At 36.1% G+C, this 20,447-nt stretch overlaps 1 protein-coding gene across 1 annotated transcript in view; it reads left to right on the top strand.

Moving 5' to 3' along the window:
- The window catches only part of LOC148944032 (chondroitin sulfate proteoglycan 4-like), a 530,325-nt gene that overhangs the window by 39,566 nt on the left and 470,312 nt on the right, over window positions 1-20,447 (top strand). The gene's annotated exons all lie outside the window — the stretch shown is intronic.

Genomic DNA, 20,447 nt, shown 5'->3' with positions numbered 1-20,447 from the left:
AGAATCGGACACACAAACAGAGAACGACAGACACTTTAGACATTCAAACCAACAAAGATAAATTCTTGGACTTGCAAAGCACCAACCCAGACATGCAAACAAATAGAATCAGACACACAAACAGAGAGAGACTGACACTTTATACATTCAAACCAACAAAGACAAATAATTGGACTTTCAAACACCAAACCAGACATTCAAACAAATAGAATCAGACACACAAACAGAGAAAGACAGACACTTTAGACATTCAAACCAACAAAGACAAATACTTGGACTTGCAAACACTAGCCCAGACATGCAAACAAATAGAATCAGACACTCAAACAGAGAACGACAGACACTTTCGACATTGAAACCAACAAAGACAAATTCTTGGACTTATAAACACCAACCCAGACATGCAAACAAGTAGAATCAGACAAACATACAGAGAAAGACAGACACTTTAGACATTCAAACCAACAAAGACAAACTCTTCGACTTGCAAACACCAATCCAGACTTGCAAACAAATAGAATCAGACACACAAACAGAGAAAGACAGAAACTTTAGACATTCAAACCAACAAAGACAAATTCTTGGACTTGCAAACACCAAACTAGACATGCAAACAAATAGAATCAGACACACAAACAGATAAAGACAGACTTTTTAGACATTCAAACCAACATAGACAAATTCTTGGACTTGCAAACACCAACCCAGACATGCAAAAAAATAGAATCAGACACACAAACAGAGAAAGACAGACACTTTAGACATTCAAACCAACAAAGACAAATTCTTGGACTTGCAAAGCACCAACCCAGACATGCAAACAAATAGAATCACACATACAAACAGAGAGAGACTTACACTTTAGACATTCAAACCAACAAAGACAAATACTTGGACTTTCAAACACCAAACCAAACATACAAACAAGTAGAATCAGACACACAAACAGAGAAAGACAGACACTTTAGACATTCAAACCAACAAAGACAAATACTTTGACTTGCAAATACTAACCCAGACATGCAAACAAATAAAATCGGACAAAAAAACAGAGAAAGACAGACACTTTAGACATTGAAACCAACAAAGACAAATTCTTGGACTTATAAACACCAACCCAGACATGCAAACAAGTAGAATCAGACACACATACAGAGAAAGACAGACACTTTAGACATTCAAACCAACAAAGACAAATACTTGGACTTGCAAACGCCAACCCAGACATGCAAACAAATTGAATCAGACACACATACAGAGAAAGACAGACACTTTAGACATTCAAACCAACAAACACAAATACTTAAACATGCAAACACCAACCCAGACATGCAAACAAATAGAATCAGACAGACACACAGAGAAAGACAGACACTTTAGACATTCAAACCAAGAAAGACAAATTCTTGGACTTGCAAACACCAGCCCAGACATGCAAACAAAGAGAATCTGACACACAAACAGAGAAAGAAAGACACTTAAGACTTTCAAATCAACAAAGTCAAATTCTTGGACTTGCAAACACCAACCGAGACATACAAACAAATAGAATCAGACACACAAACAGAGAAAGATAGACTTTTTAGACATTCAAACCAACAAAGACAAATTTTTGGACTTGCAAACACCAACCCAGACATGCAAACAAGTAGAATCAGACACACAAATAGAGAAAAACAGACTCTTTAGACATTCAAACCAACTAAGACAAATTCTTGGACTTTCAAAGTACCAACCCAGACATGCAAACAAATAGAATCAGACACACAAACAGAGAAAGAATGACACTTTAGACATTCAAACCAACAAAGACAAATACTTGGACTTGCAAACACCAACCCAGACATACAAACAAATAGAATCAGACACACAAACAGAGAAAGACAGACACTTTAGACATTCAAACATACAAAGACAAATTCTCGGACTTGAAAACATCAACTCAGACATGCAAACAAATAGAATCAGACACACAAAAAGAGAAAGACAGATACTTTAGACATTCAAACCAACAAAGACAAATACTTGGACTTGCAAACACCAACCCAGACATGCAAACAAATAAAATCAGACACACAAACAGAGAAAGACAGAGACTTTAGACAGTGAAACCAACAAAGACAAATTTTTGGACTTATAAACACCAACCCAGACATGCAAACAAGTAGAATCAGACACACAAACAGAGAAAGACAGACACTTTAGACATTCAAACCAACGAAGACAAATACTTGGACATGCAAACACCAACCCAGACATGCAAACAAATGGAATCAGACACACAAACAGAGAAAGACAGATACTTTAGACATTCAAACCAACAAAGACAAATTCTTGGACTTGCAAACATAAACCCAGACATGCAAACAAATAGAATCAGACACACAAACAGAGAGATACAGACACTTTAGACATTCAAACAAAAGTTTAAAAATACTTGTACTTTCAAAGAACAAACCAGAATTTAAAACCACCTGATTCATCAACAAAAAAATATTTTGAGATACAAATAGGACATAAAAACCTTAAAATAACATTATTTTGACTAGTGTAAACAACTCCAAATATTACCAAAAATATAATAAGACAAACAAACAGAGAAAGACAGACACTTTAGACATACAAACCAACAAAGACAGATTTGGACTTGCAAACACTAACCCAGACATACAAACAAATAGAATCAGACACATAAACAGAGAAAGACAGACACTTTAGACATTCAAACTAACAAAGACAAACTCTTGGACTTGCAAACACCAATCCAGACATGCAAACAAATAGAATCAGACAAACAAACAAAGAAAGACAGACACTTTAGACATTCAAACCAACAAAGACAAATAGTTGGACTTGTAAACACCAACCCAGACATGCAAATAAATAGAAACAGACACACACACAGAGAAAGACAGACACTTTAGACGTTCAAACCACCAAAGACAAATACTTGGACTTGCTTACACCAACCCAGAAATGTAAACAAATAGAATCATACACACATACAGAGAAAGATAGACATTTTAGACATTCAAACCAACAAAAACAATTACTTGGACTTGCAAACACCAACCCAGACATGCAAACAAATAGAATCAGACACTCATACAGAGAAAGACAGACACTTTAGACATTCAAACCAACAAAGACAAATACTTAAACTTGCAAACACCAACCCAGACATGCAAACAAATAGAATCAGACAGACAAACAGAGAAAGACAGACACTTTAGAAATTCCAACCAATAAATACAAATTCTTGGACTTGCAAACACCAGCCCAGACATGCAAACAAATAGAATCAGACACTCAAACAGAGAAACACAGACACTTAAGACATTCAAACCAACAAAGACAAATTCTTGTACTTGCAAACACCAATTCAGACATGCAAAAAAATAGAATCAGACACACAAACAGAGACAGATAGACTCTTTAGACATTCAAACCAATAAAGACAAATACTTGGACTTGCAAACACCAGCCCAGACATGCAAACAAGTAAAATAATACGAGAAAATCGATAAAGAAAGACACTTTAGACATTCAAAACAACAAACAAAAATATTTGGACTTGCAAAGTACCAGCCAAGACATGCAAACAAATAGAATCAGACACACAAACAGAGAAAGACAGACACTTTAGACATTAAAACCAACAAAGACAAATACTTGGACTTGCAAACACCAACCCAGACATACAAACAAATAGAATCAGACACACAAACAGAGAAAGACAGACACTTTAGACATTCAAACCAAGAAAGACAAATACTTGTACTTGAAAACACCAACCCAGACATGCAAACAAATAGAATCAGACACAAAAACAGAGAAAGACAGACACTTTAGACATTGAAACCAACAAAGACAAATTCTTGGACTTATAAACACCAACCCAGACATGCAAAGAAGTAGAATCAGACACACAAACAGAGAAAGACAGACACTTTAGACATTCAAACCAACAAAGAAAAATCCTTGGACTTGAAAACACCAACCCAGACATGCAAACAAATAGAATCAGACACACACACAGAGAAAGACATACACTTTAGACATTCAAACCAACAAAGACAAATTTTTGGACTTGCAAATACCAACCTAGACATGCAAACAAATAGAATAAGACCGACAAACAGAGAAAGACAGACACTTTAGACATTCAAACCAACAAAGACAAATTTTTGGACTTGCAAATATCAACCCAGACGTGCAAACAAATAGAATCAGACACACAAACAGAGAAAGACAACCATTTTAGACATTAAAACCAACAAACACAAATACTTGGACTTGCAAACACCAACCCAGACATACAAACAAATAGAATCAGACACACAAACAGAGAAAGACAGACACTTTAGACATTCAAACGAACAAAGACAAATTTTTGGACTTGCAAATATCTACCCAGACATGCAAAAAAATAGAATCAGACACACAAACAGAGAAAGACAGACACTTTAGACATTCAAACCAACAATGACAAATTCTTAGACTTGAAAACACCAACCCATACATGCAAACAAATAGAATCAGAGACACAAACAGAGAAAGACAGACACTTTAGACATCCAAACCAACAAAGACAAATTCTTGGACTTGCAAACACTAACCCAGACATTCAAACAAATAGAATCAGACACAAAAACAGAGAAAGACAGACACTTTAGACATTCAAACCAAGAAAGACAAATTCTTGGACTTGCAAACACCAGCCCAGACATGCAAACAAATAGAACCAGACACGCAAACAGAAAAAGACAGACACTTTAGACATTCAAACCAACAAAGACAAATTCTTGGACTTGCAAACACCAAACCAGACATGCAAACAAATAGAATCAGACACACAAACAGAGAAAGACAGACTTTTTAGACATTCAAACCAACAGAGACAAATTCTTGGACTTGCAAACACCAACCCAGACATGCAAAAAAGTAGAATCAGACACACAAACAGAGAAAGAGAGACACTTTAGACCTTAAAACCAACAAAGAAAAATTCTTTGAATTTCAAAGCACCAACCCAGACATGAAAACAAATAGAATCGGACGCACAAACAGAGAAAGACAGACACTTTAGACATTAAAACAAAGAAATACAAATTCTTGGACTTGCAAACACCAACCCAGACATGCAAACAAATAGAATCAGACACACATACAGAGAAAGACAGACACTTTAGAGATTCAAACCAACAAACACAAATACTTAAACATGCAAACACCAACCCAGACATGCAAACAAATAGAATCAGACAGACACACAGAGAAAGACAGACACTTTAAACATTCAAACCAAGAAAGACAAATTCTTGGACTTGCAAACACCAGCCCAGCCATGCAAACAAATAGAATCAGACACGCAAACAGAGAAAGACAGACACTTAAGACATTCAAACCAACAAAGACAAATACTTGGACTTGCAAACACCAACCCAGACATGCAAACAAATAGAATAAGACACACAAATAGAGAAAGATAGACTTTTTAGACATTCAAACCAAACAAAGACAAATTCTTGGACTTGCAAACACCAACCCAGACATGCAAACAAGTAGAATCAGACACACAAACAGAGAAAAACAGACACTTTAGACATTCAAACCAACGAAGACAAATTCTTGGACTTGCAAAGTACCAACCCAGACATGCAAACAAATAGAATCAGACACACAAACAGAGAAAGACTGACACTTTAGACATTCAAACAAACAAATACAAATACATGGACTTGCAAACACCAACCCAGACATACAAACAAATAGAATCAGACAGACAAACAGAGAAAGACAGACACTTTAGACATTCAAACCAAGAAAGACAAATTCTTTGACTTGCAAAAACCAAACCAGAATTGTAAACAATTATAATCATACACCAAAAAATAGAAGCTCTGTCAATTTATGCATTAGTAACATAAAAGACAAATACTTAGACTTGCAAACACAACCCCAAACATGCAAAAAAATAGAATCATACACACAAACAGAGAAAGACTGACACTTTAGACATTCAAACCAACAAAGACAAATACTTGGACTTTCAAACACCAACCCAGACATACAAACAAATAGAATCAGACACACAAACAGAGAAAGACGGACACTTTAGACATTCAAACCAACAAAGACAAATACTTGGACTTGCAAACACTAGCCCAGACATGCAAACAAATAGAATCAGACACTCAAACAGAGAACGACAGACACTTTCGACATTGAAACCAACAAAGACAAATTCTTGGACTTATAAACACCAACCCAGACATGCAAACAAGTAGAATCAGACAAACTTACAGAGAAAGACAGACACTTTAGACATTCAAACCAACAAAGACAAACTCTTCGACTTGCAAACACCAATCCAGACTTGCACACAAATAGAATCAGACACACAAACAGAGAAAGACAGACACTTTAGACATTCAAACAAACAAAGACAAATACTTGGACTTGCAAACACCAAACCAGACATACAAAAAAATAGAATCAGACGCACAAACAGATAAAGACAGACACTTCAGATATCCATATTAACAAAAATATATTCTCGTACTGGCAAACACTAACCCAGTCATTCCAAGAAATAGAATCAAACATACACCAATAAAGACAGACAGGATATTTTGACATTCAAACCAACGAAGACAATTACTCGGACTTGCAAAGCACCAACCCAGACATGCAAACAAATAGAATCAGACACACAAACAGAGAGAGACTAGACACTTTAGACATTCAAACCAACAAAGACAAATACTTGGACTTTCAAACACCAACCCAGACATACAAACAAATAGAATCAGACACACAAACAGAGAAAGACAGACACTTAAGACATTCAAACCAACAAAGACAAATTCTTGGACTTGCAAAAACCAACCCAGACATGCAAACAAATAGAATCAGACACACAAACAGAGAAAGACAGACACTTTAGACATTCAAACCAACAAAGACAAATTCTTGGACTTTTAAACACCAACCCAGACATGCAAACAATTAGAATCAGACAAACATACAGAGAAAGACCGACACTTTAGACATTCAAACCAACAAAGACAAATACTTGGACTTGCAAACGCCAACCCAGACATGCAAACAAATTGAATCAGACACACATACAGAGAAAGACAGACACTTTAGACATTCAAACCAACAAACACAAATACTTAAACATGCAAACACCAACCCAGACATGCAAACAAATAGAATCAGACAGACACACAGAGAAAGACAGACACTTTAAACATTCAAACCAAGAAAGACAAATTCTTGGACTTGCAAACACCATCACAGACATGCAAACAAATAGAATCAGACACGCAAACAGAGAAAGACAGACACTTAAGACATTCAAACCAACAAAGACAAATACTTGGACTTGCAAACACCACTCCAGACATACAAACAAATAGAATCAGACACACAAACAGATAAAGATAGACTTTTTAGACATTCAAACCAACAAAGACAAATTTTTGGACTTGCAAACACCAACCCAGACATGCAAACAAGTAGAATCAGACACACAAACAGAGAAAGACAGTCACTTTAGACATTCAAAGCAACGAAGACAAATTCTTGGACTTGCAAAGTACCAACCCAGACATGCAAACAAATAGAATCAGACACACAAACAGAGAAAGACTGACACTTTAGACATTCAAACCAACAAAGACAAATACTTGGACTTGCAAACACCAACCCAGACATACAAACAAATAGAATCAGACATGACAAACAGAGAAAGACAGACACTTTAGACATTCAAACCAAGAAATACAAATTCTTGGACTTGCAAACACCAGCCCAGACATGCAAACAAATAGAATCAGACACACAAACAGAGAAAGACAGACACTTTAGACATTCAAACCAAGAAAGTCAAATACTTGGACTTGTAAACACCAACCCAGACATACAAACAAATAGAATCAGACACACAAACAGAGAAAGACAGACACTTTAGACATTGAAACCAACAAAGACAAATTCTTGGACTTATAAACACCAACCCAGACATGCAAACAAGTAGAATCAGACACACATACAGAGAAAGACATACACTTTAGCCATTCAAACGAACGAATACAAATACTTGGACTTGCAAGCACTAACCCAGACATGTAAACAAGTGGAATCAGACACACAAACAGAGAAAGACAGATACTTTAGACATTCAAACCAACAAAGACAAATTCTTGGACTTGCAAACATAAACCCAGACATGCAAACAAATAGAATCAGACACACAAACAGAGAGATACAGACACTTTAGAAATTCAAACCAACAAAGACAAACTCTTGGACTTGCAAACACCAACCCAGACATGCAAACAAATAGAGTCAGACACATAAACAGAGAAATACAGACACTTTAGAAATTCAAACCAACAAAGACAAATTCTTGGACTTGCAAACACCAACCCAGACATGCAAACAAATAGAATCAGACACACAAACAGAGAAAGACAGACACTTTAGACATTCAAACCAACATATACAAATACTTGTACTTGCATAAACCAACCCAGACATACAAGCAAATAGAATCAGATATACAAACACAGAAAGACAGACACTTTAGACATTCAAACCAACAAAGACATATTTGGACTTGCAAACACTAACCCAGACATACAAACAAATAGAATCAGACACATAAACAGAGAAAGACAGACACATGTACCGGGAGTAAAACACGATGTACTTGAAATACCAAAATAAAGGTCCTTCTTTAATTCGGACTCTATAATTAAGCTAAATCTAGTTTCAAAAAGGGAAAAACTTTTAATCGGCAAAGAGAAGAAACTGCAATCTTTGGATTTCGCTAAGACAGTGAGCAATAAGAAAAGTGCTACGCACAATATTCTTAAGGAAGTTTAAACGATAAGAACCGTGTGAACGCCTAAATCATCAAAAATATTTAAGACGTATTACTGGACGAGGGTTCGCGTCCTTGGGCCACGTAAGCCAATGGCAGGCAGTCCCTATAGCGCAGGACGAAAGAACTGCGTTTGGGAGTGGGGAAAATGTGCCTTTTTAATTTTAATCCCGATCCGGACTTGAAGCGATTAGTACCTTAGAACTAGAGAGATTCAGACTAATTTATTGTATTTTGGTCACCGTTATTGTCATAGAAGTGACTTATTCCTGTGCGACTAAGCATGTAAGTTAAATAAATCTTGAACCCTTTTATCTTTTTTCTATTCCATTTTATATGTCTGTATTTAGCCTATATAGCTAATTAGTTTGCCATATCGTGTGCCAATAAAAACTTCTATTGCTACAAATGGCGCGTGTCGGAAATTGGAAGAAAATTGCAAACTAATTAGGTTATTAAAACTTTGTGCTTTAAATTTAATTATTGGAGAGATACAGACATATAAATAAAGTGATTAGGCCTATAACCGCTAGGCTACGATAGGAAACCCCTTATATCTCATAGGAGATAATAGCCTACCCAAAATAGGTTAAGTAAAATAATAAATTTGTTTTAAGTTGATATAAACGCAAAAAAAATATTGAAATATTGTATATTGTAACAGAAATGGCTTTGTCAAAGGAGGAAGGTAAATGGACTTCGCTTTTAGCGGCTCTCGAATTAGGAAAACTTCGAGCAGCTTTGCTTGAACTTTGTAGATTAGAAATAAATTTGTATCCCCACAAATATTTGGGTAAAATATACAAAATGGATAGAAGGCTAAATTAATAATTGTAAAATGAGAAAAAAAAAATTAAAAAAAAAAATATTATTAAGTTTGTAAAAATTATAAGCCAGTGTATAACTAGTAATTTTTTTAGTTTTATTAATAATTGCAATGTAGTAGTGCCGTATATTACTAAATAATAAAGTATTTGTACCGTGAATTGAAAGAATTAAATAAAATATAATACTGAAAGAAAAACAAAATCTAGCTGGACCGATGAAACGTTGGTAGAAACAGAAGAATTTTAGGCATAATAGTGGGTCTGCAAATGGGGTCTGTTATATTCCACCCCTGTTTCTTTTCCTTTCAGATAAATGACCTATTTTCGTTTCTTTAATTACATTTGTGACCCTTTTGGAAGAATACAAGTAAGGTATTTTCTACAAACTGTGTAGTATTTTCCGTAACCCAGGCAGGGTAGGAATAGAGCTCCACGGCGCCGTCATTATTATATTGACAGGGAGGGTTATTACCTCCAAGGAGAGAGTAGAAATTTTCTAGCCGTAACCCAAGGTGGGTACATTTGGCCTTAGAAAGTGGCCATTTGACCACTCGATCGTGTTACCATACCCTGGAACAGGGTATACTGTAAATAGGGTAGTACCAAACCCGATATTTGCAGAACCGTTGGGGTAAGAGCGGGAATCTCACGAACATTAGGGCCGACAAGGGGTTCTCCCATTCGAGTAAGTGGCAAAGCAATCTTTTTGCGTCATTCGAGTAAGTGGCATAGCAATCTTTTTGCGTCATTCGAGTAAGTGGCATAGCAATCTTTTTGCCTCATTCGAGTAAGTGGCATAGATATCTTTTTGCCTCATTCGAGTAAGTGGCATAGCAATCTTTTTGCGTCATTCGAGTAAGTGGCATAGCAATCTTTTTGCGTCATTCGAGTAAGTGGCATAGCAATCTTTTTGCGTCCTTTTTTGCCTTTAAAAATGGTGACCCCGCACATACACCCCAATAAATGGTGCCAGTGGTAGCTAGCACTACGAACATTGGCGGCAGCGGCATAAGCACACATCCTAGGAAGCTTAGCAAAAGTCCCCGAAGGAAGCAAAAAAAAAGAAGAGTTATTACCCAGCTGTGACTGGAACTCTGCATGAGGCGAGAAATTCGGCGAAAGAAACCGTTAATCACAGAAAATTGAGGCATAGGGACAGGTCTTAAAAGGGTCTCCCTTACCTACACAGATGACCTTCATCTGAATAATGGTGATAGAAAAAATTCAAATTCTGAATTAGCTTCGCAAAATGAGCGAACAAGAAAATTTGAATTTTGAACCATGGCTGCTTTAGAGCCATGTAGATTTAAAACAAGCCAGTGTTCATGCTTGTTTACAGAGGATAATTAAAAATATATGAATGTATTTTTTTTTGGTCGAGTGTCATTTGTATTGCTGGAGTGGACTCCCCTCGCACACGTTAGGTCCCCTAGTGGATAAATATCCGCGTTATTTGTGCTTATTAATTTTATGGGTTATTTGTAATGATGGCAAATATCAGACTTAACTTATTGCTTTTTTTTATAAACAGATACCATTCAACACAATTAAGAAAGGTCGTCAAAAGTCTGCCCATTGTTCTTAGAAACTGCTTATTTGAAAATGTCAATTTTCTTTTTATGTTGTTCTATTTATTTAAGAGCGAGAGAGAATGAGCATATGTAGGTTTTATTTTTGTAGCTAGACATAAGACATATCTTAGTACTTCAGTTTAATTAAATCTACGTTCAATGTTTTGTTACAACAAGCATCCTTGATTGCTATACTTTGCGCACCTTAGACTAAATTAGTCTATGTTAGTAAGGATTTGATTAAGTTTTAGATGTCTTATTTTTGTTAAGTGTTATTTCTATGCCCTTTCAAAGGATAATAGAAAGGTTGGAACAGAAAATAACCCAAGGTAGAAAGCTCGTGGTCTACTGAGGATGACAACTGGTTTTGGACCACTTTTTGTGGGACGCCTGGGGTGGACCTCAAGGCCAATGTTTTTTTTGTTGTAATTTTTTGTAAACGATCGTAGGAAGGGATATTTCTCAGTCCTTCAAGTGTAAGAAATTAGTATTTTTATGCCAATCAGGGCCAGTCAAAACAATACTTAAAGGTTGAATAGAAACTTCAGTGAGCTAGTTAAGTTTTCGTTTTTGTATCTGAATGATTTGAAATATAAACATATATTTTACTTTCTTATAGCTCCGAGGCTAAAAAAAAAAAAAAAAAAAAAAAGAAAAGCTTTTTAATTTCATTATATTATATCTATGACGTATGCTGTCCTACGGCTCTGTGTTAAACATTAATTCCAAAGAGAAACAGAGACATTAATGTCTTTAGCTCCTTGGCGAAAAATGTAATTCCACTAGTTTATATCTATGACATATACAATAACAGAGAGATCACTGTTCTATAGTTCTATGACAAAAATATCCTTTAATTTCATTGGTTTATCTATGAAATATATTGTGCTCTAATCTTTGTGAAATATTTTCGCAAGTCAGTCACGTTATATCTTACCCAAACTGACTCAGATCTCCTTGGATTTTCTATGAAAAATCGACCCATGTCCTAACCAAGATGGATACTATCCAAAAAAAGCAAGATATTATCAGTACAGAAGCGTCTAATTATATGAAATATTTTGTGTTAGTGCAGATTATAATTATTTTAGGCCTACCAGTGTAATTATGCGCCGCAAGTTTGCTTATTCATGTGTTTCTTACTCGAGAAATACAATGTTTCTCACTCGAGTAATATATGTACCAATAGCCAACTATTGGTAACTATAACCAAACAACCTATGGTACGTTTATATGTAGAATTTCACGGCGGATGTGAAATTATATCTCAATAATAATATGTAAAATTTTAAATCAAAAAAAGTAGACCACGTAAGCCAATGGCAGGCAGTCCCTATAGCGCAGGACGAAAGAACTGCGTTTGGGAGTGGGGTAAATGTGTTTTTAATTTTAATGTTAAGTTGGATCTAAAGGAGATCGTACCGCAAATGATCTCGGTCACCATTTATTGTCTTTGAAGTGACCCATTGCTGTACAGCTAAGCATGTAAGTTTAATAAATCTATTGTCTTTTTTAAGTGTTCGTTTCTCTCGTATGTCTGAGTCTAGTCCGATAATAGGTAACTAGTTCGCCAGTCTCCAAGGTAAATGCTCCCAAAGGAATCTGATCTCCAGATAGCTCAAGAAAGAAGAAGCCACACTTGTATGTCTGCATATTCAATTTTCTCTCATTAATTGAGACCAGCGCTATAAGTGGCGCTATAGGAGAAATCTCTATCGCCACGAGCAAACCTCTCCTAACACTGCACATAATTCTTCAATGGTACACACTTTAGACATTCAAACTAACAAAGACAAACTCTTGGACTTGCAAACACCAATCCAGACATGCAAACAAATAGAATCAGACACACAAACAGAGAAAGACAGACACTTTAGACATTCAAACCAACAAAGACAAATAGTTGGACTTGCAAACGCCAACCCAGACATGCAAACAAATAGAATCAGACACACAAACAGAGAAAGACAGACACTTTAGACATTCAAACCACCAAAGACAAACACTTGGACTTGCTAACACCAACCCAGACATGTAAACAAATAGAATCAGACACACATAAAGAGAAAGACAGACATTTTAGACATTCAAACCAACAAAAACAAGAACTTGGACTTGCAAACACCAACCCAGACATGCAAACAAATAGAATCAGACACACATACAGAGAAAGACAGACACTTTAGACATTCAAACCAACAAAAACAATTACTTAAACTTGCAAACACCAACCCAGACATGTAAACAAATAGAATCAGACACACAAACAGAGAAAGACAGATACTTTTGATATTCAAACCAAGAAAGACAAATTCTTGGACTTGCAAACACCAGCCCAGACATGCAAACAAATAGAATCAGACACGCAAACAGAGATAGATAGACACTTTAGACATTCAAACCAACAAAGTCAAATACTTGTACTTGCAAACACCAATCCAGACATGCAAACAAATAGAATAAGACACCAAACAGAGACAGATAGACTTTTTAGACATTCAAACCAACAAAGAAAAATTCTTGGACTTGCAAACACCAACCCAGACATGCAAACAATTAGAATCAGACGCACAAACAGAGAAAGACAGACACTTTAGACATTCAAACCAACAAAGAAAAATTCTTGGTCTTTCAAATTACCAACCCAGACATGCAAACAAATAGAATCAGACACACAAACAGAGAAAGACTGACACTTTAGACATTCAAACCAACAAAGACAAATACTTGGACTTGCAAACACCAACCCAGACATACAAACAAATAGAATCAGACACACAAACAGAGAAAGAGAGACACTTTAGACATTCAAACCAAGAAAGACAAATTCTTGGACTTGCAAACACCAACCCAGAAATGCAAACAAATATAATCAGACACAAAAACAGAGAAAGACAGACACTTTAGACATTGAAACCAACAAAGACAAATTCTTGGACTTATAAACACCAACCCAGACATGCAAACAAGTAGAATCAGACACACATACAGAGAAAGACAGACACTTTAGACATTCAAACCAACAACGAGAAATACTTGGACTTGCATACACCAACCCAGACATGCAAACAAATAGAATCAGACACACAAACAGAGAAAGACCTTCACTTTAGACATTCAAACCAACAAAGACAAATTCTTGGACTTGTAAACACCAACCTAGACGTGCAAACAAATAGAATCAGACCGACAAACAGAGAAAGACAGACACTTTAGACATTCAAACCAACAAAGACAAATTTTTGGACTTGCAAATATCAACCCAGACATGCAAAAAAATAGAATCAGACACACAAACAGAGAAAGACAGACACTTTAGACATTCAAACCAACAAAGACAAATACTTGGACTTGCAAACACCAACCCAGACATACAAACAAATAGAATCGGGCACACAAACCGAAAAAGACAGACACTTTACACACTCGAACCATCAATGAGAAATTTTTGAACTTGAAAAGATTAGCCCAGACATGCAAACAAATAGAAACAGACACACAAACAGAGAAGGACAGACACTTAAGACATTCAAACCAGCAAAGAAAAATACTTTGACTTGCAAACACCAACTCAGACGTGCAAACAAATACAATCAGACACACAAACAGAGAAAGACATACACTTTAAGCATTCAAGCCAATAAAGACAAATACATGAACTTGCAAACACTAACCCAGACATGCAAACAAATAGAATCAGACGCATAAACAGAGAAAGACAGACACTTTAGACATTCAAACCAATAAAGACATATTCTTGGACTTGCAAACACCAACCCAGACATGCAAAACAAATAGAATCAGACATGCAAACAATGAAAGGCAAATATTTGATACATTCGACAAAAAAAAAACAGAGATTCGGACTAGCAAACATCAATCTTGACACGTAAACCAACAGAACCAGACACACAAATATAGAAAGACAGATACTTTAGATATTCCGAACATTCAAAACTCAATCTAGAACATGCAAACACCAGCCCAGATATGCAAGCAAATAGAATAAGACGCGCAAATAGAGAAAGACAGACACTTTAGACATTAAAACCAACAAAGACAAATTCTTGGAATTGCAAAGTACCAGCCCAGACATGCAAACAAATAGAATCAGACACACAAACAGAGAAAGACTGACACTTTAGACATTAAAACCAACAAAGACAAATACTTGGACTTGCTATCTCCAACCCAGACATGCAAACAAATAGAATCAGACACACATACAGAGAAAGACAGACACTTTAGAGATTCAAACCAACAAACACAAATACTTAAACATGCAAACACCAACCCAGACATGCAAACAAATAGAATCAGACAGACACACAGAGAAAGACAGACACTTTAAACATTCAAACCAAGAAAGACAAATTCTTGGACTTGCAAACACCAGCCCAGACATGCAAACAAATAGAATCAGACACGCAAACAGAGAAAGACAGACACTTAAGACATTCAAACCAACAAAGACAAATACTTGTACTTGCAAACACCAATCCAGACATGCAAACAAATAGAATAAGACACACAAATAGAGAAAGATAGACTTTTTAGACATTCAAACCAACAAAGACAAATTCTTGGACTTGCAAACACCAACCCAGAAATGCAAACAAATAGAATAAGACACACAAAGAGAGAAAGACAGACACTTTAGACATTCAAAACAACAAAGACAAATACTTGGACTTGCAAAGAACCAGCCCAGACATGCAAACAAATAGAATCAGACACACAAACAGAGAAAGACTGACACTTTAGACATTAAAACCAACAAAGACAAATACTTGGACTTGCAAACACCAACCCAGACATGCAAACAAATAGAATCAGACACACAAACAGAGAAAGACAGACACTTTAGACATTCAAACCAAGAAAGACAAATTCTCGAACTTGCAAACATCAACCCAGATATGCAAACAAATATAATCATAAGCACAAACCGAAAAAGACAGACACTATAGATATTCACACAAACAAATACAAATTCTTTGACTTGCAAATACGAACCATGACATGCAAACAAATAGAATCAGACACACAAACAGAGAAAGACAGACACTTTAGACATTCAAACCAACAAAGACAAATTTTTGGACTTATAAACACCAGCCCAGACATGCAAACAAGTAGAATCAGACACACATACAGAGAAAGACAGACACTTTAGACATTCAAACGAACAAAGACAAATACTTGGACATGCAAACACCAACCCAGACATGCAAACAAATAGAATCAGACCGACAAACAGAGAAAGACAGATACTTTAGACATTCAAACCAACAAAGACAAATTCTTGGACTTGCAAACATAAACCCAGACATGCAAACAAATAGAATCAAACACAAACACAGAGATACAGACACTTTAGAAATTCAAACCAAAAAAGACAAATTCTTGGACTTGCAAACACCAACCCAGACATGCAAACCAATAGAATCAGACACAAAAACAGAGAAAGACAGACACTTTAGACATTCAAACAAACAAAGACAAATTCTTGGACTTGCAAACACCAACCCAGACATGCAAACAAATAGAATCAGACACACAAACAGAGAAAACAGACACTTTAGACATTCCAACCAACAAAGACAGATACTTGGACTTGCAAACACCAACCCAGGCATGCAAGCAAATAGAATCAGACACACAAACACAGAAAGACAGACACTTTAGACATTCAAACCAACAAAGACAAATACTTGGACTTGCAAACACTAACCCAGACATACAAACAAACAGAATCAGACACATAAACAGAGAAAGACAGACACTTTAGACATTCAAACTAACAAAGACAAACTCTTGGACTTGCAAACACCAATCCAGACATGCAAACAAATAGAATCAGACACACAAACCGAGAAAGACAGACACTATAGACATTCAAACAAACAAAAACAAAATGTTGGACATGCAAACGCCTAACCAGACATGCAAACAAATAGAATCAGATACACAAACAGAGAAATACAGACACTTTAGACATTCAAACCACCAAAGACAAATACTTGGACTTGCTTACACCAACCCAGACATGTAAACAAATAGAATCATACACACATAAAGAGAAAGACAGACATTTTAGACATTCAAACCAACAGAAACAAGAACTTGGACTTGCAAACACCAACCCAGACATGCAAACAAATAGAATCAGACACACATACAGAGAAAGACAGACACTTTAGACATTCAAACCAACAAAAACAATTACTTAAAAATGCAAACACCAACCCAGGCATGCAAACAAATAGAATCAGACAGACAAACAGAGAAAGACAGACACTTTAGACATTCAAACCAAGAAAGACAAATTCTTGGACTTGCAAACACCAGCCCAGACATGCAAACAAAGAGAATCAGACACGCAAACAGAGAAAGATAGACACTTTAGACATTCAAACCAACAAAGTCAAATACTTGGACTTGCAAACACCAATCCAGACATGCAAACAAATAGAATAAGACACACAAACAGAGACAGATAGACTTTTTAGACATTCAAACCAACAAAGAAAAATTCTTGGACTTGCAAACACCAACCCAGACATGCAAACAAGTAGAATCAGACACACAAACAGAGAAAGACAGACAATTTAGACATTCAAACCAACAAAGAAAAATTCTTGGACTTGCAAAGTACCAACCCAGACATGCAAACAAATAGAATCAGACACACAAACAGAGAAAGACTGACAATTTAGACATTCAAACCAACAAAGACAAATACTTGGACTTGCAAACACCAACCCAGACATACAAACAAATAGAATCAGACAGACAAACAGAGAAAGACAGACTCTTTAGACATTCAAACTAAGAAAGACAAATTCTTGTACTTGCAAACACCAACCCAGACATGCAAACAAATAGAATCAGACGCACAAACAGAGAAAGACAGAGACTTTAGACATTCAAACCAACAAAGACAAATTTTTGGACTTATAAGCACCAGCCCAGACATGCAAACAAATAGAATCAGACACACAAACAGAGAAAGACAGACACTTTAGACATTCAAACCAACAAAGACAAATACTTGGACTTGCAAACACCAACCCAGACATGCAAACAAATAGAATCAGACACACAAACAGAGAAAGACCTACACTTTAGACATTCAAACCAACAAAGACAAATTCTTGGACTTGTAAACACCAACCCAGACGTGCAAACAAATAGAATCAGACCGACAAACAGAGAAAGACAGACACTTTAGACATTCAAACCAACAAAGACAAATTTTTGGACTTTCAAATATCAACCCAGACATTCAAACAAATAGAATCAGACACACAAACAGAGAAAGACAAACTCTTTATACATTCAAACCAACAAAGACAAATACTTGGACTTGCAAACACCAACCCAGACATACAAACAAATAGAATCAGACACACAAACAGAGAAAGACAGACACTTTAGACATTCAAACCAACAAAGACAAATATTTGGACTTGCAAATATCAACCCAGACATGCAAAAAAATAGAATCAGACACACAAACAGAGAAAGACAGACACTTTAGACATTCAAACCAACAAAGACAAATTCTTGGACTTGCAAACACCAGCTCAGACATGCAAACAAATAGAATCAGACACACAAACAGAGAAAGACATACACTTTAGACATTCAAACCAACAAAGACAAATACTTGGACTTGCAAACACCAACCCAGACATGCAAACAAATAGAATCAGACACATAAACAGAGAAAGACAGACACTTTAGACATTCAAACCAAGAAAGACAAATTCTTGGACTTGCAAACACCATCCCAGACATGCAAACAAATAGAACCAGACACGCAAACAGAAAAAGACAGACACTTTAGACATTCAAACCAACAAAGACAAATTCTTGGACTTGCAAACACCAAACCAGACATGCAAACAAATAGAATCAGACACACAAACAGAAAAAGACAGACTTTTTAGACATTCAAACCAACATAGACAAATTCTTGGACTTGCAAACACCAACCCAGACATGCAAAAAAGTAGAATCAGACACACAAACAGAGAATGACAGACACTTTAGACTTTCAAACCAACAAAGACAAATTCTTGGACTTGCAAAGCACCAACCCAGACATGCAAACAAATAGAATCAGACACAAACAGAGAGAGACTGACACTTTAGATATTCAAACCAACAAAGGCAAATACTTGGACTTTCAAACACCAACCCAGACATACAAACAAATAGAATCAGACACACAAACAGAGAAAGACGGACACTTTAGACATTCAAACTAACAAAGACAAATACTTGGACTTGCAAACACTAGCCCAGACATGCAAACAAATAGAATCAGACACACAAACAGAGAACGACAGACACTTTAGACATTGAAACCAACAAAGACAAATTCTTGGACTTATAAACACCAACCCAGACATGCCAACAAGTAGAATCAGACAAACATACAGAGAAAGACAGACACTTTAGACATTCAAACCAACAAAGACAAACTCTTCGACTTGCAAACACCAATCCAGACTTGCACACAAATAGAATCAGACACACAAACAGAGAAAGACAGACACTTTAGACATTCAAACCAACAAAGACAAATACTTAAACATGCAAACACCAACCCAGGCATGCAAACAAATAGAATCAGACACACAAACAGAGAAAGACAGATACTTTTGATATTCAAACCAAGAAAGACAAATTCTTGGACTTGCAAACACCAGCCCAGACATGCAAACAAATAGAATCAGACACGCAAACAGAGATAGATAGACACTTTAGACATTCAAACCAACAAAGACAAATACTTGGACTTGCAAACACCAATCCAGACATGCAAACAAATAGAATCAGACACACAAACAGAGAAAGATAGACTTTTTAGACATTCAAACCAACAAAGACAAATTCTTGGACTTGCAAACACCAACCCAGACATGCAAACAAGTAGAATCAGACACACAAATAGAGAAAGATAGACTTTTTAGACATTCAAACCAACAAAGACAAATTCTTGGACTTGCAAACACCAACCCAGACATGCAAACAAGTAGAATCAGACACACAAACAGAGAAAGACAGACACTTTAGACATTCAAACCAACAAAGACAAATTCTTCGACTTGCAAACACCAATCCAGACTTGCACACAAATAG

This window comes from Artemia sp. Qi Xiang Cuo, chromosome 14 (assembly GCF_049724085.1).
Source record: "Artemia sp. Qi Xiang Cuo chromosome 14, ASM4972408v1, whole genome shotgun sequence".
In the NCBI taxonomy this organism is placed as follows: Eukaryota; Metazoa; Arthropoda; class Branchiopoda; order Anostraca; family Artemiidae; genus Artemia; species Artemia sp. Qi Xiang Cuo.
This window is presented reverse-complemented; position numbering and strand designations above follow the sequence as displayed.